The sequence below is a fragment of the Momordica charantia genome (assembly GCF_013281855.1).
Source record: "Momordica charantia cultivar OHB3-1 chromosome 2 unlocalized genomic scaffold, Mcharantia_2.0 BLBB01000002.1, whole genome shotgun sequence".
NCBI lineage: Eukaryota > Viridiplantae > Streptophyta > Magnoliopsida > Cucurbitales > Cucurbitaceae > Momordica > Momordica charantia.
In genome coordinates this window covers 20,816,727-20,838,706 of record NW_028275160.1, presented here as the reverse complement: position 1 = coordinate 20,838,706, position 21,980 = coordinate 20,816,727, and the positions used below count along the sequence as shown (strand labels likewise).

At 41.6% G+C, this 21,980-nt stretch overlaps 1 non-coding gene across 1 annotated transcript; it reads left to right on the top strand.

Moving 5' to 3' along the window:
- The first annotated feature begins 21,176 nt into the window (after positions 1–21,176).
- Positions 21,177–21,283, top strand: LOC148213014 (small nucleolar RNA R71). The gene has a single exon (XR_015789517.1). It is a non-coding gene; the product is annotated as a small nucleolar RNA R71 (small nucleolar RNA).
- The last annotated feature ends 697 nt before the right edge of the window (positions 21,284–21,980 follow it).

Genomic DNA, 21,980 nt, shown 5'->3' with positions numbered 1-21,980 from the left:
TCAACAAGAGAGGGAAAGGGGAAAAGGAGAAGAGGAATGAGAACAAATGGCTAGGGTTCCCTTTTTTTTTTCAAACTTTTAACTCCTTTAGGCTTGGGTTCTTTTCCTTTTGTTTAAGGCCCGCTTACCCAACCCTTCTTTGTTAAAATAAGTCAATAATAGAGTTTCGTAATTGGCCCAATGATCCAAAACAAGTGTCGCATAATGGAAATCCGTACTAAATTTAACTTGATAAATAACTACACGCTACTAACTCACCACTAAAACTGTAACAATACACACTAGTCGAGATGTCACACTTAAATTAAATAAGATCACTGATGAATTAATTAAGAATAACAATGAAATAAATCAATAAATAAAAATCCATTTTGTTATAAAATTTTCCGGAACTCGGGGCAAGCTAACCTGAGTAACGCGGGGCGTTACACTTTTGTTACACCCAGCAGCAACCTCTAAAGGAAATTAAAGAAAAATGCGAGAAATACGTTTGATAATGAATCGGGAAGGGGATTTTCACTTGTCGTGTTTCTTATCTGAAAAACTGCTATCTTAGTCACTTCAAAATACTGTTGCCTAAATCTTCGCGGCTCTCTCCCGAGATACCTAAGGTATGCTTTAGCCTGACTCCCACCGTGACTAAAACACGCATTACTACTGATTGATAGGCACTGTAAGATGAACTCCATCCTTGGGTGAACCTTCCTACTTCAAATGTCAATTACTACAGCTAACAAAAGTAGAACTACTTAGCAAGGACTCTCCCGAGCCTCAAGTAAGCTAAGACACTAACCAAGCTGGCCAAACAAGCTTAGTGAGATGGAAAAATTAAATCCACTTCTATTAAATCATTTTTTTTATGTTCTAAAACATAGCAAGTAACAAATATTTAGCAAGTTCAAGACCCTCCATTCAATGGTGGAGGTTTGTTCATAATGAAAAGAAGAAAGGAAATAGAAAAGATAGAAGAAACAATCATTGTCGAAGGTGATAACAAAGAATAAGAAGTTTCTCAAGGTGTACAGTGTAATCCACGAGCAAGACAAATATCCTCCAGTTCGATGAAAAACCCCTTTTGTCGACGGAGGAATGTTTCCTCAAATCGATACTACTCAGAACTGGATCCAGAATCACCCCTATCGGCTCGGGCTTCATTTCTTTATATATCGGGTCCTTAAAATTAGGGCACCCCTTGGATGCTGTACGGATGCGGTAAGATTTTCTTCTTAATGAGTTACTACGCTATTATACGCTCTGGAGCATCCTGACAAATTGTAAGCTCCTGCCTAGGAACTTCTTTTTCCATACTCCAGCAAATTCTCCCAATCTTGGCAGCACTTCTCTCATCCTTAGCTTGATTCAGTCATTCCTGCAATAACCATCAACTATTGAGCAATTAACATTAAAAACCGAGAAAAAATAGGAATTGCATCATCTTATGGTCCACTCGATGTATTCTCACTTTTTCTTAGGTTTATTGATAAGGACACTCACATTTTCGCACAATAAATGCCTAAATAGCCCGTTAACCACTCTCTAACTGAGAGTTATCAAGAGTCAACCGTTATGCCTGAGCGGTATCCTTAAATCTCGAGAGGAGAACTAAGGGGGGCTAGTTGGGAAAGAGAAAAGGCTATCCCGTCAACAGAAGAGCTCGAGTCAGTCCTTGTCTTGGGCTTTGAGAAAACTACCAACGAGGGGGCGAAGCAATCTAAAGACAAGAAAGAACGAATGACCGAAATCCTTCAAAATAACACCGACGTCTTTGCCAGGTCCCTCGATGACATGCCTGGGATAGATCCATCCCACTGTCAACTAACTAAAAGTCGATCCGGGGGTCAAGCCGGTCGAAAAGAAAAAAAGAGCTATAGATGCTGCTATGAGGGTTGCAACAACGGACGAAGTCAGCAAGCTACTCAAACCCGATTTCATCCTAAAAGTTCAGTATCTAGAGTGGCTACGAACGTGGTTCTAGCCAAGATGGCCAATGGGAACTGGTGAATGACAACTTCCCCTGCCATATCAATATGCACCCTCCGGACCAAGTGCACACCTCGTTCATCACGAAACAAGGTCTATTTTGGTATAGAGTTATGTCTTCCGGACTGAAAAATGCAGGGCTACTTACCAGATGGTGGTGACAAAAATGTTTGTTTCTTAAATAGGAAGAAACATGGAAGTCTACATAGACGAGATGGTAGTCAAAAGCGGTACCGTAGACGAACACAAGGAGAACTGACAGAAGCTTTCCAAGTCATGAGAAGTCATGGGATGAAGCTCAACCTAGCTTAGTGCATATTCGGGGTTACCTCGAGCAAGTTCCTCGGCATCATCATCCACCAATGAGGAATCGAAGGAACCTTATGAAGATCCAGGCCATACTGGATATGAAATCCTTGTAGAACCTGAAACAACTTCAGAGCTTCGACGGTAAGGTAGCAGTGCTAAATAAATTCGTCTCTAGATCCACCAACAAGTGACTGCTATTCTTGAAGGTCCTTAGGAAGGAAGGCAAGTTTGAATGGATAGATGAATGCGAACAGGCTTTCACACAATTGAAGCGTTACTTGGCATCCATACCACTTATCGACAAGCCCATCCCTAGAGACGATCTATGTCTTTACTTAGTCGTGTCGGAGAATGCATTCAGCTAGGCTCTGGTCAACGAAGAGGGGGCAAGCAATCTTCTATTTACTACACCAATAAGGCCATGGTAGGCGTCGAGACTCACTACTTGTTTATTCAGAAGATGGCCCTTGCATTGGTCATCTCAACTATAAGACATCACCCCTACTTCCAAACACGTCGGGTCATAGTACTGACCAACCACACTCTCCAGCAAATGTTGTAGAAACCAGAGACTTCATGGAGGATCATGAAGTGGGTTGTTGATAACTCTCGAAGAGAGAGTCGTTATAGTCATTATTTGGGGAGTTTTGTGCAATCTATTGCTAATGTGTGTCTATTTTAGCTCTTGGACATCATGAATGAATAGGGGTGAACATCAATCAGTCGCCTCGATTTTTAGGCCTAAACTGATGCTGACCGACCATGCGTCAGTTTCTAGAAAGGGAAACCGATCTAGCATCATTGCTGCTTCTCCACCAACAGACTGAACAGTTGGTCGGTCGGTCGATTTTTGACAAACCGACTGGGTCGGAGCTGTTACGATGACGAGGGTGACCAGCAGAAGCGTCAGACAACTGTGCCATTATTGTCACCGAGAAATACGAACTAAGAAAACTTCAAAAAATAGCATTGATGAGAAAAAATAAGCTGGGAGACTGATAATGAGTAAACGAAAAGAAGACATGGAAAAGAAAAAAGATATAAAATGGTAATGGAAGAAGAAACAAAGTAGATCTAACGAAGAAGAAGATAAAACATGAAGAATGAGAATGGTGAGAGGGAATATGTTGAGAGATTAGAGAACAGAGAGAGAAAGAGTAATAAATGAAAAAGTAAATAAGAGTGATTTGGGGAAATGAGAGATAAGAGAGGAAAGGGAAACAATTAAAATATATAAAATGGTGTGTGGTTTCGAGAAAAGCCCATGGTTTTTCTCAAAACCACTTCGAAAAATGCACCACCTCCCTCATCTAACATAGAATCGGTCAGTCGGTCGGTTTTTCCTCATCTGGAACCACTGACCGACCGACTGGTCAGTTTTACAAAAGGTAAAATCAACATCGATCAACCTGTAGTTGAAACGAATTGAACCAACTTGGTTCGGTCGATTTTGGTTGGTCGGTTCAGTTTTACAGGGTATTTCTACTACGAATGAATATATAAATGAAATTTGACCTGAAGTCCTATGTATTGAATGCTTTGGGTACTAAATTCTCCTATTATTGGCTCCTTTATGCAGGTTTGGAAACCGTAGATAAGGGCATGAGATAAGCATTGAGCCCATAGAGGAGTGGATGAAGCATGCAGAAGACAGAACGTAAATAAGCTAAAGCAAACAATTGTTGGACTATGAATTTACAGCGTAGTAACTATCCCACATGGGGATATTTTACCGTGCCCGTACAATTACCAGTTGGGTGCCCTAAAATTGGGATAAGATGACCTAACCGATACACACAGATCCCAATAGACACATTTTTCTATGCTGCAAAAGACAAGGAAGAGGAATCCCACCATTTTTTTAAAGGAGAGTTAACGACAGAGAGTAGCAGTTGTTGTCGTGTTGGTGTCTCCATCTTTGTTTTCTTTACCTCTTTTTCTAAAATGGCTTGTATCTTCTCCTTGCCCATTGTGTTTTTTCTTTCCTTTATGAGCAAAACCCAGTTTCGGGGGAGATTTATGTGTTTAACTATTGAACAACCAACAGTCTAGTTCTTTTCTTCTTGCTATTTAATAGAGTTATACGTATTTTTCTTCAATCTTACTGAACATTATTGGCCGCTTTGTTTAGTATGCTAGCTTCTGTATGATCCAAAATGATTTATGGTTAGGTGACTGGCTCTATTTGTGATTACCTACTTTTCTTTAGCGGGTTCGTGGATACTCAAGAATGGGGTTCCCTAATCATGCTTAAAATTTGTGTTTATTGCTTGGGTATCTAGCAATGGGAGTTGTGGGTATCCATGTTTAGGTGTCTTGGAAGGGAACCATGTAGAATTGAGCAATAGTGAGTGATTTCATTCTAAAGTAGATGTCGGGATTTAGTGAAGGCATAATAATTCTTCCCCACTTTTTCCATATCTATTTTACCCCTTTGTTTCTCTTGTTATGTGTTAAAGCATTTTCCTGTTCCTAGCATTTAGAAGTTTGTTTGCAATTGGAATCGTTTACTGCTTTTGTTAATGTTATTTCAACTATTGTTTTCATACCTACATTGTTATTTTATTAATTCCATGCACCATTGGTATTCTCGAGCATAACTTATTATATCACTCTAAGTCCCCATGGATTCCACCTCGTTCGTACTATAATCGATGGATATAGTGTACACTTGCATGTGTATCCATCACAGTTGTGAGGACGCAACAGTTGTCGAGCTGAGCGAGTACGACATTCACTACATGTCAAGAACAACCATCAAAGGGCAGGTCGTGGCGGACTTTGTGACCGAACTAACGCTGCCCCTGGACCTGGAAGCACTAAGGTCTGTTTAGAAAAGTAGACCCTCCACACTGACGGGTTAACGAATGAGCAAGGTTGTGAACCAGGGATACAATTGACTACCTCTAAAGGAAGCCGCCACAAGTACGTCATGCGATTCAAGTTTTGCGCCTCCAACAATGAAGTAGAGTACAAAGCGTCAATCGCATGCCTCCGGCTCGCCAAGTCAATAAGGCACGGGCTATCCGCATCCTCAGGGACTTACAACTAGTTGTCAACCAAGTCAATAAAGAATACCAGGCCAAGGATCATCGAATGGCTTAGTACCTCCAAAAGGTACGAACTCTATTAAAGCTTTTTGATAGCCAGGTCATCGAGTAGGTTCCACGATAAAAAAACGTGAATGTTGACGCCATGGCCTAGCTTGCATCTACATACGATACTGACCTCCCTCGGACGGTATGGTTGAAATCATGAAAGAATCAAGCCTAGCGGAGGCCAAGGTAACAGACATAAACTGATCCGAAGGCAATGACTAGAGAACGACCCTCATTAAGCATCTAGAGAATGGTGAAACGTCAAAGAGCCAGGTGGAATCCTTCCGCACACTATGTACTGAAGGATCGACTCCTATACAAAAGGGGATACTCAATCCCACTCCTTCGATGTATCGGCCCCGAGGAAGCGAAGTATGTGCTCAGCGATGTCCATAAGGGCGTCTACAGAGACCATCTTACTAGACGAGCACTGGCAAGCGAGGTCCATCACTAGGGATACTACTAGCGGAGCTTAGGGAAAGATTCCAAAAAGTTCGCACGATGATGTAGCCGATGCTAGAAATTGGCCACCTTACCCAAACTACCAATAGATCAACTGACCAACATCACTACTCCTTGGCCATTCGCATAGTGGGGTACAGACCTAATCGGCCCACTACCCATGGGGAAAGGTCAAATGAAATTTGTTGTGGTCGCGGTCAACTACTTAACGTAGTGGGTAGAAGTCGAGCTACTGGCACCAGTCACCAAGCAGAAAGTGACCACTTTCGTGTGCCGATTTTGGTTGCCTCACACCATTATCTTTGACAACAGGAAATAGTTTGACAATGAAAACTTCAAAAAGTTCTACTCAGATTTAAGGATTAGGAATCTCAACTTGTCATTAGCTCACCTCAAAAAGTTTTACTACAGAAATGTGTGTCGATAGGCATATTTGACCATAAAAATGAACCCTTTCCCACCATTATTATATAAAAAGGTTTAAATTTTCTTAAAGTAGAACATGCATAGAACATTTTTGGATAATTTGCAATATATGGTACTTTAGGAAAAATGTGAGAAAAACGTAGTACAACTGAACCCTTTTCCCCCCCCCCCCCTCTCTATGTTATTATCTTTTATTTTTAGTTTAGTTTTAAATTCCTTTCATTTTAAATTTCTGCATTTTAATTTCTATTTAGGATAATTTATGCCTTTCTTTTTAGTCAGTATGTGAACTCCCCCCCCCCCCCCCCCCCACTGTATTAATGAAAAAGAATTGTTAGGGTCCCTATGTATAGTCTTGATTCTAGAGCCTACTAGTGCACAGTTTTTCCTGTTGATGCTGGAGCATTTCAATTTTAGCTAGCTTTCTTTTGTTCCTCTCTTGTTCATGCTTGCCTGCCCATGCTCTAGCATCCCTCTAGCCCCAGGTAGTGCTCACCTTATGGAGGAATTTCAATGGTCATCTATCCAAAGCCAACTCTTATCTTTGTATAGCTAGCCTAAACCTCTTATAGATTCCCTTAAATTTTAGCATACGCCATCCCTACACATGTATTCATCTTATTAATGAGCACTCTTTGTAACTCTTCTCCAAAGTTTTGCTTTAAGTTTAGGGGCATGCTGAAGCTTTACATTCCAGATATCCTTAGCAGCATTGAGGACAATGCATTCTTCTAAGTTTGGGGGTGTGAACTTTCAGTTATTATACCTTTATTTTGATTCGTATACAACCATGAATCTTTCTAACCCTGTAATTCAGCTAAAAAAATCATCGATAAAAGGAGGGGCTAGCAACCCACATCCAGAGCATAAGGAGGCTACAGGATTAAGAATGGATAGTAGCCCATGGTTAAAGAAGCTGAAGTTGGTAGTGCAAAGGTTAAAGATTTATGCTAGTGAAAGGGGATTGAGAAAGGAATCTCTATGAGAAGTTAAGCTTGAGGTTGGGAAATAGAAGGAAGCTAGAGTTTGGTAGAAAAACAACATCTTCTAAAGTGTGAAGAAACTTAGGCTGCTTTCATTTCTTTGCTCCAGCTGAAGTACTATAGCAGAGTATGTAAGTTTTAGCATTTTTGATCAAAGTGAAGGGTTGAGGCATAGGGCTGGATGTTTGAAGTGTAGGTTTCTAATGTTCTTCTTTTGTGAGCAGGAGTAAATTGAATAGTTTTGCTTGGGGACAAGCAAGATTTTAAGTTTGGAGGTATGATAACACTTCAAAAGAGAGTTATTCTAGTAATATTTGGGTGATTTTATACAAAGAAATTTCAAAGTGTGTCGGGTTTAGATCTCAGACATCATGAATAATCTTAGAAATCGAACTTCGAGCTAAAGTCACTTGTCTTGACTGCTTTGGCTAAAAATTGTGCTAAACTCTCTTATTTTTGGGCTTAATTACACAGGTTTAGATAGAGGCGACAAAGCATGAAGAAAGCATTGAGCCCAAGAAGGAGTAGATAAAACATGTGTTCAAGGTAGAGCAGATAAGAGGTAGAGCGAAGAATAGCAGGAGCATGGATTTACAGCGAAGTAACTGTCCAGATGTGGGATAAGTTACCATGTCCGTACAACCTCCAGCCGGGTGCCCTAAAATTGGGACTCGATATAAAAGGGACATTTTGACCTAGTCGACACACACGGATCCCAATAGAGACTCATCTTTGATTGTTGGAAATTACAAGGAGGAAGAATCTCACCATTTTTCGGGGAGAGAGCTGATGATAGAGGAGGATATTTGGCTGTTGCTTCGAGTTGTCATCTCCATTCTCGGTTTTCTTCTCTTTTCTTGAAATGGGTTGTCATCTTTCTTTACCCATTGTATTTTCTTCTTCCTCCATGAGCTACACCCCATTTTTTTGGGAGATTTACATGTTGTAACTGATTAACAACTAAATTCTAGCGGATGTCTGTTTTTAATAAATAGAACTGTGTTTATTTCTTAATCCTTACTGAACATTGTTGGTCACTCTGTTTTGTATGCTAGTATTACCCGGGAGGGTTCATGGGTTGTTGACTTGTTGTATTTGTGATTAGCTACTTTTTTCTAGCAGGGTCGTTGATGCTCTGGAATGGGGTCCCCTAATCATGCTTAGAACCTGCGTTTATTGTTTGAATATCTAGCAACGGGAGTTGTGGGTATTCATGCTTTGGTGTCTCGGAAGGGAACCATGTCGAGTTGAGCATTAACAATTGATTTCATGCTAGAGTATAGGTTGGGATTGAGTGAAAGCATGCTATATCTCCCTCGCTTTTCCATATCTGTTTAATTCTCATTTCTACTATTATATGTTGTAACTTCTTCCTGTTGTCAACATCTTAAAGTGTGTTCGCTGCTAAGTCTTTTAGGTACACTTGCACCGGCTTTCACGTGAGTTGTGGATATGTATCAAGTTCTGGGCACCATTGCTGGGGACTAAGTTTTATTTACTTTGATTTTAGTAATTTAGAATATAGAGCTTGAAGAGCTCTCTTAATCTCGCTTTTGTTGGTTTGTGTAGTGAATGAATAATTTCTCCTACCTTGGAATTTGCATTTGACCAAGAAATTGAACGAACTTTAAGAAGGAAAAGGGCTGACTTAAGAATCCATCGTAGAGAAGAGCTGAAATGGATAATCCACCAATTCCACCAAATTAGCCAGAGTTGAGAGTAGAGAGAGTGCTAGGGAATGTAGTTGTACGACCTATCCCAACACCTCGTCTAAATGTTGTTTTGTTAGCAGATGACATGTGTTGCATCCTCCCAACTGTAATAGATACAAGTGCATGTATACACTATATCTATCGATTATAGTACGAACGAGGTCGAATCTACAGGAACTTAGGATAATATTTTAAACTATGTTTGAAGATACAAAAATGCAAGAAAGATAATAAAATAGCGATGTTGGTGTATAAACATTAAACGAAAATATCATACACAAAAGCAATAATCAAATCTAACAGTGAAAAAACTTTCAAATGTTGATGACAAGGAAAAGCTTCAGCACAGAACAACGAAAAAGGGGTTTAACGGATATGGAGAATTGAAGGAGATTTAAGATGTTTTCACTACATCTCAAACTCGACATGGTTCCCTTCCGAGACACCGAACCATGAATACCCACAAGTCCCGTTGCTAGATACCCAAGCAATAAACACAAGTTTTAAGTATGATTAGGGGACCCCATCGCTGAGTATCCACGAACCTACTAAAGAAAAGTAGTTAATCACAAATAGAGCGAGTCAACTAACCATAAGCTCGTTCGGGTCATACAAGAGCTAGCATACTAAACAAGGTGGCCAAAGTCCAACTCTGAAAAGGTTAGGTTAGGTAAAATAATAGGAAACCAATATGGGATGTGACTTAGATATAACTGCATAAACCAAGGTCCTAGACATAGGTACTCTGACCTATAAATGAAAATGAGTTGATAAATACATTCTTGGATTGTAACATATAAATATGATTGTAGGTTACCCTAGCCTCTATAACAACACAAAGCGGTTCGTGAAATGGTAGAACTCAAATTGCCAGAATTAGCCAGAAAGTGGTTGACGTTTTTCCCCCAAAGTGTGTAACTTCCATATTTTCCATCAAAACTAAAGTAAGAAGCAGAGAGGTTGTGTTTTAAAAAAAAATCTTCAGATTTGCAACCCCAAATGATAATGGTTATCACCATTTTTTCCATAACCCACAATTGCACTTTTTAACCATTTCACTTCATAAGTTTATTTTGAAAGCACAAGTCCTTAAGGATTCGACCTTGGAATTACTCCCAAGTATTACTTGTAACGCCCTGACGTTTAGAGTAGTGCGATCCTTGAACTTTCGAGCACGAAAGTTTTTTAAGGTGGACAGTCTGTAACGCCCCGCGTTCTCTGGCTAGTTTCTTTTAAGACTTAATTCGTGCCTTTGGACTTTCCCTTAAGCTGTTAATTTAAAATCTTGGATCTTATTATTTTGGAATTCTAATTTTTTGGTAAATTGAGATTTAAGTTTAATTTCGTTGAATTAAGATAAATTAAGTTTTCGAATTTTGGAAGAGACTTATGGCGCCCATTCTTTCAAATCCAGTCATCTCAAGTTGGAGGGTAATGTTTGGATCTACTTCGTTAAGAGTAGAGTTATGCCCACAACGCATGACTCCTCTATCACGAAGGACATAGTCTTACTACTGGCCTGTGTTGTGTCCACACAACTGTGTTGACAACACATGCAAGTATACACAATTCGTCGATTGTAGTACGTAACGAGGTCCTATCCACAGGGATTTTTGGTTGTATTTTAATTATAAAAGAAGATACCAACAAATAAAAATATACAAATATTGGGTATGGATACTGTCTAGAAAAAATAAAATAAAGTAATAACAAGACGATAGAAACTTGCAAGAGACAATAGTTTCGAAGCTGTCAACATAAGAAAGCAGTAGCACAGAAAGCGATAACGGGGGAATGACAGATATGGAAAAGGCGACGGAGATTCAGCATACTGTCACAAGTTATCAACCTACCCTCTAGTATAGCTAACATTTATTACTGCCCAGCTCGACTCGGTTTCATTTTGAGACACCCCAAACATGAGTAAGTACAATTCCTGTTGCTAAATACCCAAGCAGTAAACCCAAGCTATAGGCATGATTAGGGGACCACATTCCTGAGTATCCCTGTAGCTATAGAAAAGCGTTAATCACAAGCAAAACAAATCAGCAACCATAAGCTCTTCCGGGTCAATACAAAAGCTTGCATACACGAAATAGAGGCCAACAGTAACGCGAAGATTAAGAAATAAAAATAAGATTTGCTTAAAAATAGATGTAGCAGCTAGAGGTTCGGTCTCAAGTCAGTTACAGCATTTAAATCTCCCCTGAAATGGGATTTAGCTAATAATGGGTAAAGAAAAAAATATGGAAGAAAAAGAAATACAACCCATAGCAGAAAAATAGCTAAATGACAGAAAAGAAGAAGCAGTCAGCTCGTTCCAGCAGGCGAGCTTCCCCTTTCTGGTATCAGCTCTCCTCCTGAAAATGGGTTTATTCCGTTCCCTTGTCTTTTCAACAATTAAAAGTTTGTCTCCATTGGGATCTTTGTGTGGCTGATTGGGCAACATGCCCCTTTTTATATCGAGTTCTAAATTTAGGGCACCCAGTTGAAAATTGTACATACATAAGTGAATCCCGTGTTTTTGAAATTAACTGTACGGCCACTCCATGCTCTGGCATCACTATGCTCCAGCTTTTATATGCTCTGTCTTGAAAATGCTTTGACCACTCTTCTCTAGTTCAACACTTCCTTCTCTTCTTAGCTTTTTCTTTAAAAATTTGTGAAAATGAACCACAAATACAAGAGTTTATGCTGTTTTTGGCCAAAGTTCTTAAGACTAAAGATATTTAATGAAGAATTTACATTTTAACACTATTCATGTTAATTATGACCTAAAACCGACAATCTTTAACATTTTAATGCACATTTTCACCCAATAATCACCAGAATAACTCTCCAAGAGTTATCACACCCCCAAACTTAAAATCTTGCTTGTCCTCAAGCAAGAGCATGTATTTTACCTCTGTTCACAAAAGAAGAATGTTAGAAACCTGCACTTCAAATATCCAGCCCTATGCCTCAAACCTTTACTTTGATCATCAATGCTAGAACTTACATACTCTGCTATAGTGCTTCAGCTGGAGCAAAGAAATGAAAGCAGCCTAAGTTTGTTCACGCTCTAGAAGATGTTATTTTCTGCCCGACTCTAGCTTCTTTTTACCTCCCAACCTCAAGCTTAACTTCTCTTAGGGAATCCTTTCTCAAGCCCCTTTCACTAGCCTAAACCTTTAAACTTTGCACTACCAACTTGGGCTTCTTAACCATGGGCTACTAGCCCTTCCTAATCTTGTAGCCTTGTTATGCTTTGGATGCGGGCTAATAGCCCTTCCTTTATTGAGTTTTTTTTTTTTTTGAATGGGCTGAATTACAGGATAAAAAGATTCATGGTTATATACAATTGCTAATAAAGATGTAAGAACTGAACGTTCACTCCCCTAAACTGAAAAGTTGCATTGTCCTTAATGCAACTAAGGACATCTAGAATGTAAAGCTCTAGCATACCCCCCAACTTAAAGAAAAAGTACAATGAGAAATACAATGTTGTTCGCTATCAAGGTATAGACATGAGTCCGAGTGTCACAATCGCACTTTAACAGGACTCAGAAAGCGATTGTGCGACACTTGCTTCCACCCTCTAGCAAGTCAGCAAATACGAAATTGAATAGCTGGTGGCACAAAGGCTATATGTCGCAACCTCCACCCCCGTTCTCGAGAAAACGGTTTTGGAAAACGGGGTTAGAGAAAAAGGTTTTGGAAAATTTTTGAAAGCACTTTGGAAAGTTGTTGTAAGCTTGAATTCAAGAGAATAGATTAGCAGCAATACAAGAATACAACGCAATGTAGGGAGGATGACTAGGTGTACCCTCTTATAGTACATTCTAAGGCATAATTGCTATGGCAGGCATGAACATGCAAAGTGGCGAGGAATCACTCGCAACCTAAAGTACAAGGAAAAGAAAATAACAAGCAAAACTAAATACATGGCATAAAAGTATGTGGAAAGAGGTTGTTATGGGCATGCAGTCACAAGCAACAGGCCGTGGACGAGAATGACCATGACATTCTCCCCCACTTAAATGGTTGACGTCCCCGTCAACCGTCGCTGCTCGAACTCTTCAATCGCTATTGCAGCTGTCTTCAAGTCTTCAGTACGCTCCCAACTGATCTCTTCCTCTGGGAGCCCTTTCCACTTGACTAGGAATTCCTGTACGTCCCTTCGTGGTCTTCCTACTCGGCGTGTTCTTTCAGTGAGGATTGACTCAACTTCTTTGTCAACCTTGTTTGTCAACGTGACTGTTGGATGGGTTATCTCGTTTCGTGTAAGGTCGACGGTGTCTGGGTGGTAAAACTTCAGGTTCCTCACATGGATCACTGGATGAATTTTCATCCACGGGGGTAGTTGTACCCTATAGGATGTCTTGTCCACCTTCTGAAGGACGTTGACAGGTTCTTCGTATTTTCGCACAAGGCACTGGTCTTTGTTACCTCAAAAACGAAGTTGTTCAGGTCTCAGCTTCACAAGGACTTGATCTCCTGCTTGGAATTCTAAAGGTCTTTGTTTTTTGTCTGCCCACTTTTTCATGTGTTTTTAGATGCCTTCTTTAGATATGCCCGGGCCACTTCGGTGGACTGACGCCATTCCTTGGTGAAGTTGTCAACGTGAGGGCTCTTTCCCATATAAGGATGGTCGACAATATGAGGTAACACAGGTTGTCGCCCACACACGATTTCGAAAGGGGTTCTTCTTGTGGTGGTGCTCTTTTGACAATTGAAACAGAACTGAGCTACGTCGAGCATCTGGATCCAGGTCTTCTGCAGAGCATCAATAAAATGGTGGAGGTACTCTTCTAGCATACTGTTGAAGCGTTCCGTCTGTCTGTCTGTCTATGGGTGATAACTCAAAGAGATGTTCAAATTGGATCCCAGTAAGTGAAAAAGTTCTGTCCAGAATGTTTCTGTGAAGCGTCCGTCTCGGTCGCTCATGATGCTCTTAGGGACGCCCCATAGTTTCACAACATCTGAAAAATAACTGTGCAGTCATTTCAGCCGAGCACATCTTCGGAGTTGGAATAAAGGTAGCATACTTAGAGAACCGGTCAACTATCACGAGAATCACTTCTGTGTCCCCGACTTTTAGTAGGTGGGTGATGAAATCGAGAGACATACTCTCTCATGGTCTTGATGGAACTAGCAGGCGTTTCAGCAAACCCGCAATTTTGTTTTGCTCGACCTTGTCCTGTTGGCAGATGAGACACGTTTTGGTATATTGCATCACGTCGTCTCTTAAATTTGGCGAGTACTAGCCTTTCTTTATCAGGGCGTAAGTTCTCTACCATTCAGCATGACCTGCCCACATCATGTCATGACATTCTCCATGTAGGAGCTTCCTCAAGTTCCCAGAACGTGGAACGTACAAACGGTTACCTTTAGTGAATAAGAGGTCATTTCCACCCAAAACTGTCGAGTCTTCCCTTCGTTGGCCAACTGAATTATCGCTTGGGTAGTTGGGTCATTCTGTAAGTTCTCTTTGATGGCTTCACGAATGGATCCTGTTAGCTTGCTCGCTTTTAGGTGAGCTAACATGCACAGGGTCACATGTTCGCTCTTTCTGCTAAGAGCATTTCCTGCTTGATTTGCTCGACCTGGATTATGATCGAACTGAAAATCAAACTCGGTAAGGTATTATTGCCATCTAGCTTTCTTTGATGATAACTTCGGTTGGTTGAAGAAGTGACAGACTGAACTGTTGTCGGTCTTGATAACGAATTTGGCCACTAGGAGATATTTCCTCCAAGCCCTCAAGTAGTGGACTACTGCTAACATCTCTTTCTCGGAGGCAGCATACCTCATTTCAGCATCATTCAACTTTCGACTCTCATATGCAATGGGGTGACAGTCTTGGAGAAGCACTCCTCCTAGGGTGAAGTCTGACGCATCTGTCTCGACTTCGAACGATTTTGTGACGTCTGCAATCCCCAACACTGGCCCATCCATCATTGCCTTTTTCAAACTCTCAAATGCGGCTTGACACTCTGGGGTCCAATTCGACTTTTGATTCTTCTTTAGTAGTTCAGTCAAGGGCCTTGTCCTTTCCGAGAATCCTTTCACAAATCGCCTATAGTAGTTGGATAGACCTAGAAATGAACGTAGTTCTGTGATGGATGTCAGGACTTTCCATTCTTGAATGGCTTTGACCTTCCCATCTTCCATGCCTATTCGACCACATTCTATGACATGGCCTAAGAAACTGATGCGTTCTTAAGCAAAAGAACATTTTTCCAGCTTGACATACAACTGGTTCTACTTGAGCTTCTCGAAAACAAGCTGTAAATGTACCTGGTGTTCTTCCATGGTTCACTGTAGACGACTATATCATCCAAGTATACAGCAACAAATTTGTCGAGATATTCGTGAAACATTTAGTTCACTAAGGTGCAGAAGGTCGCGGGAGCGTTCGTGAGGCCAAAGGGCATGACAAGAAATTCAAAGGCCCCATACCGAGTGACGCAGGTCGTCTTCGGTCTGTCTCCTTCTGCAATGCGCACCTGATAGTACCCAGATTGCAGATCCAGTTTAGAGAAGTACTTTGCCCTATGTAGTTGATCAGAAAGGTATGTGATGATGGGCAAAGGATACTTGTTGTGAACCGTGCGCTTGTTCAATGCTCGATAATCAATGCATAGGCGGAGGCTTCCGTCTTTCTTCTTCTAAAAAAGGACTGGGGCACCATAGGGAGCCTTAGCCCAGCAGATGAATCCAGCGTTCAATAATTCATCGAGTTGTTTCCTCAGTTCGACTAACTCGGAAGGAGCCATCTGATAGACATTCTTGGCGGGCGGTTTCGCCCCTGGTAACAATTCAACCTCATGGTTTATCCCCGGTCCTAGAGGTAGGGTCTTGGGTAGGTTATCGGGCATTACATCGGCATACACATTTAAGACTCGTTGAATTTCTGGGAACTGACTCTTCAGAGTTTCCGCTTCCACTACAGGGATGACCATGAACGTTGGTTCATCACGAGCAAGACCTTTCTTTAGTTGGCGTGCTGATATCGTCTTCAATCTACTTGGTTGTTTGATGCTTGTCTGAACAATCGTGGGATCGGAACCCATTACAACCAGGCACTTGGCGAGAGGCATGGGGATGACTTTGTGTTCCAGTAGAAATTCCATTCCCAATACTATGTCGAAGTCATCCATCCGCATTATCACAAAATCGACTTGTCCACTCCATGTCCCTAGCTTTACTGAGACTCTTTTGGCAACTCCCATGATGGGGAGGGCGACCGAGTTGACACCTTTCATCTTTCCTATGTCTTTATCCCATCGCAAATTTAACCGACGTGCTTTGGTTTCAGTCATGAAATTGTGGGTGGCACCAGAATCTACCATAATGCTTTTTGCTGCTCTCTAGTTGACCCACGCTTCCACATACATCAGACCTCGTTCTAGTGGTTCTTTCACCTCTTCAGCTTTCTTCTGAAGCGCCAACAAGAATTTGAGTGCTCCCATACAGGGGTTGTCATCGACGTCTTCGGAAGGGGTATCTGTTTCGAGGCCTTCCTGTTCGGTCGCTCGATCGTTCGTCAATGTGGCTTGGAAGTCCCGGAGGGCAGCTCGATTTGGACACTCATATACTCTATGTGGTCCTTTACAAATGAATCAAGATGGTCCGGTCCGGTTGTTTTTGTTCTGTGGGTTCGGCCTTCTCCACGTATTTCCACTTCTCTGTTGGAAGGTTCTGCGGTCTCCCCCTCCATTCTTTCAGCTCCCCCACTTTTAGGGGACCCCGATCTAGCGGGTTTGTTTCCACTGCTAGAAGAAGCCTGGGTCTTTCTCTGCTTTTGCGATGCATCGTTGCTAAGATTGAACAATCGTTCGACTGTGGCATAAGCAGTAGCGATATCTTGCACTTTCTGTTCATACAGTTTAGCTCGGGCCCATGGTTTCAAGCCTTCCACAAAGACAAAGACCTTGTCTTTCTCGGACATGTCGCGGATGTCCAACATCAACCCTGAAAACTACTTTACATAGTCTCGAATATTTCCTATTTGTCGTAATTCATGCAATTTAGGGCGAGCAAGGATCTCTACATTTTCTGGGAAAAATTGGGATCTAAGTTCCTGCTTTAGTTTTTCCCATGTGTCGATGGTACATCTGCCTTCTTTTACATCTACATATCTCGCTCTCCACCACAACTTCGCATCATCAGTAGGATGCATTGTTGCTAGTGTGACTTTCAATTCCTCTGTCACAGTGCTTGTCGCCTTGAAATACTGCTCAAGGTCGAAGATGAAGTTCTCAAGAGCTTTAGCATCTCGCGCCCCACAGAAAGGCTTGGGTTCGGGAACTTTCACCTTGTTGAACTAAATAGGTCCCCCAGCTGGGGCCTGATTTCCCACTGCTCTCATGGTGAGATTTACTCTAGTGCCTAATTCGACAATCTCCGCCGTCATGTTGTCAATGGAGGCTTTGAAGTCGTCGGTCAGCTCACTGACCATCTGAACAATAGTGTTTTGGGAGGTGTCCAATTCTTCGACCTGCTCCTCCATGTGGGTGATTGAGCTCGATGAGCTTTCGCCACGCTCAAGGTTATCAATTCACTTAACCTTACCTTCAAGGGTCTCAACCTAAAGCATCAACTCACGTATAGCAAGCCAATCTATGCGGGCATTTACGGCATCAATTCCGTCAGCTTTGGTGGAGATCTCATCCATCCGAGATTCCACATATCTATGGTTGTCAGGGATTTCCCTCAAGAACAACAGCTGTTCTTCGATCTTGACGAGTCTATCGACGTGGGACTTGCCCAACTGTTTTATCGCGGACATGGTTACTGTTTTCCAAAAATCGAGGAGCCAACTAGGCTCTAATACCAACTGTCACAATCACACTTTAACAGGACTCAGAAAGCGATTGTGCGGCACTTGCTTCCACCCTCTAGCAAGTCAGCCAATACGAAATCGAATAGCCGGTGGCACAAAGGCTATATGTCGCAACCTCCACCCCCGTTCTCGAGAAAACGGTTTTGGAAAACGGGGTTAGAGAAAAAGGTTTTGGAAAACGTTTGAAAGCATTTTGGAAAGTTGTTGTAAGCTTGAATGCAAGAGAATAGATTAGCGGCAAGACAAGAATACAACGCAATGTAGGGAGGATGACTAGGTGTACCCCCCTATAGTACATTCTAAGGCATAATTGCTATGGCAGGCATGAACGTGCAAAGTGGCGAGGAGTCACTCGCCACTAAAAGTACAAGGAAAAGAAAAATAACAAGCAAAACTAAATACATGGCATAAAAGTATGTGGAAAGAGGTTGTTATGGGCATGCGGCCACAGGCAACAAGCCCTGGACGAGCATGACCATGACACGTAGGGTTAATGCTATCATCTAAGGGGATCTAAAAGAAGAGGCCCAGGGTAGCTATACAAAGATAAGGGTTGGCTTTGGATAGAGAGCCATTGAAATTCCTGCCTAGGGTAAGCGCTACCTGGGGCTGTACTACGAGAGGGATGCTAGGGCATGGGCAAGCAAACATGAACCAGAAGATGAACAAAAGAAAGCTTACACTCATTAAAATGCTCCAGAATCAACAGAAAAACTGTACACTAGCAGGCTCTAGCATGAAGACTATAATACAAGGCAAGGCAAAAGACAGATGTTGAGAACACAGGATTTGCGAAAATGTAAAATGAAGAAATTAAAATCTAACTAGAAATCTAAAATAAATGGGGGGGGTCATTTTTCCAAGCAAACATGAAAGGAACTTCCCTTTTGCGAGTCAAGCATGTCGATGTTATTTGCCTTCTTTTTCATCCAACGAGTCGCCTGTGGTTTGATCTTTCTCTCTGGATCTATCATCTTCTTTCCTCTCTTTGCTGCTGGGCAGGCTCCTGTGAAATAGTTGTACCATACCTCTTCCCCTCAGTTGAGGCAATGAAAATTCTCTTGTTTACCTTTTTGTTTTTCTTGGAAGTCGTGACTGAAGTTGATTTTGCTTGCTCGATTCGTACCTTGGCTGATGACTTTGAAGGTTTTGCCTTTTTCTCTTTGCTGCACGATGCCTCCAGCTCTCTTTTTGGTCTCCTCATCCTTGCTTCTGAAGCTTTTAGAATCAGTTTGATATCCGGTGGATCTTTTTTGGGTAAGTTTACTGGCTTTTTCCTCTACAATGATGTGCACCTTGTCCACAGGGGATGTAAGGCTCTGTTTTTGCTGGAGGGAACAAAATGTTGGAGCATCTACCCTCTCTCCACTTGGTTGGCTCTCATGCATGCTGTGTTAAGGCATCTGACGTCTCAACATTTGTATACTCTTCTCCAGGTGTTGAGGTCTCTATCTAAGTGGTAGTATCTTCCTTTACCATTATCTCTTTATTCCCATCACTAAAACTGTCTTGAGCTCTAGCATCCTTACTTACACAATGCTTCAGCATGGCTTCTGCACTCAATTCCTCCATTAAAGCTTCATCTAAAATCTTCAACAGTGAGCATTCTTCTGATTTAGCAGGCAACTTCATGGAATCATGCACTAAGAACTTCATTTCTTGATCTTGCATGTGCATCATCAATTCTCCTTTGTGGACATCCACGAGTGCTCTTCCAGTGGCAATGAATAGCCTCCCAAGGATGATAGGAACTTCCTTACCTGCATCATAATCCAGAATAATTAAATCAACAAGGAAAATAAATCTATCGACTTGTACCAGAATGTCTTCAATTTTTCCCTCTGAATGAGTGATGGATCGATCCGCTAGCTGCAATGTGACTTTGGTGGGTCTTGTTTTTCCTATTCCCAGCTTGTTTTAAATGGACAGATGCATAAGGTTGATGCTGGCTCCAAGATCACACAGTGCAACCCCTATCTTCTGTCCTCCAATGGAAACAGGTATGGTGAAGCTCCCTCTTTGCTAGAATTTTTCTTGTGAGAATAGTGCTGCAAGCCTTAGTCATTGCTACTGTTTCATATTCTTCTAGCTTTCTCTTCTTTGTGAGTATCTCTTTCAAGAATCTCAGATAATTTGGCATTTGCTCTAAAGCTTCCACCAAATGTAGCTTCACATGCAGCTGCTTTAGCACATCCAAAAACTTTCTAAATTGCACATCCTGTTCTTTCTTTTTCAGCCGCTTTGGGTATGGTGGTCCAGGTCGATACTCGGCTGGAGCATTTTCATGCTCTGGCTGCTTTTGTTTTCCATTCGTGTGCAGATTTGATGTTTCTACTGGGTTGACCTCTTTGCTTGTGTTGCTTTACAGCTCCACTATTGGCTCGTTACTGCTCACTAACTGCCTGAAGGTTGCCCTTTTTTTTACAGGCATGATTACAGGTGTTCCGGCTGACTCGCATTCTTCTGTCTGTAGCCCACGTCCTTCATCTTGATTTAATTCTTTATGGATTCCTAGAGCATTTAGATGGGCAGCAGGCAATACCTTGCCGCTCAGCAATGTAAGAGCATTACATTGCTCCTTCCCATCCCTCTTGGTAACCTTATTATCATTGGGCAGCACTCCATAAGGCCTACTAAGGCCTACTCTTCAGATCTTTTGCCAACTGACCCACCTGCGTTTCCAGATTCCGCAGCGATGTTGCCTGACTTTGCACCGAGGTATCATTCTTTTCCATATACCTCTTCATTAGATTATCCAAAGATGTGAATGCTCCTTCAGATGACCTTTGCAATGTTACTTAACCTTGGTTTGAAAAGCCTGGGGGATAATTTCCTTTTTGCTGATATGCTGGAGCATTGGATGTACCGACATTGTTTCGTCTCTGATTTTCGCTCCAACTAAAGTTAAGATGGTTCCTCCAACCCGAGTTGTATGTATTGGAATATGGGTCGTTTCCATTGTTATGAGCATTTCCCAAATAGTACATCGACTCTGGATTGTCGGGGCAATTGTTGTAATGGTGGTCTGCTTCATAAAAAGAGCAAGAAATCCCTTTGACGTGGCTAACATTTACCTTACCAGCAAATGTTCTAGCTCTGTTTTGCTGCGTCATACTCCTCAAAACCAAATCTGTCAATTTCTCAATTCTTTGAATTTAAGGAGGTGAAAGACTCTGATTCGTTCAGTCCCTTGCTTCCTCTCACTTGGATGGCTCTAGGGTCAGACCATGAATGATTGTTCGACGATATCCTCTCTAAGATATTGAATGCTTCAGCATAAGGTTTTGCTAGCAAAGCCCCATTTGCTGACGCATCGATGACAAGACGAATGGCATCGTCCAAACCATTATAATACGTTTCGATCTGGATGCATCTTGGGATCCCATGGTGAGGGCATTTTTGCAGTACTCGTTTAAAACGCTCCCAAGACTCACTAACCGACTCTCCAACAAATTGCTGAAAATTTTTGATTTCGCTTCTGTACTTGGCATTTTTTCTTGGTGGGAAGTACTTCATCAAAAGTTTTCCAGCCAAGTCGTCCCAGCTTGTAATCGATTCTGAAGGGAGTGACTCCAACCAAGTCCTCGCTTCATCTTTGAGTGAATAAAGGACCAACTTAAGCCATATCAATTCTTTGCTGCATCCTTCATCCTTAAATGAATTGCAAACTCTAATAAAAAACTTCAGATGCTGATGTGGGTCCTCCGTAGGATGTCCATGAAACTGACCCACTATTTGGAGCATCTGAAACATCACTGGTTTAAGCTCAAACTTTGGGGCTGCAATTTCAAGCTCCATGATTACTGAGTTGAAATTATAAAATGCTGGAGCTGCATACGCCCTGATTTCTCTGTTGATGTCATCTACTAGTAATACAGCATTTAAAGGGGGCACTACTACCTCAGGGTAAGCAGCAGCAGGAACCCCGTCTACTATTTCCTCAATCCTCACATTCGGTGGCTGGCGCATATTTGGGTTAGGTGGTTTCATGTTTGCTTCAGCTTGGACTCTCCGTTGTTCTCTTCGATTCCTATGAAATGTGCGTTCAATCTCGTGATCTATAATATATTCCAAGCTCTCGAATCTTTCATGCACCTCGCAAAAACACACAACAAAATAAAAATGTGACAACAAGAAAACCCACTTCATCACGGTATCTACAAATATCAATGTTAAAATAAGA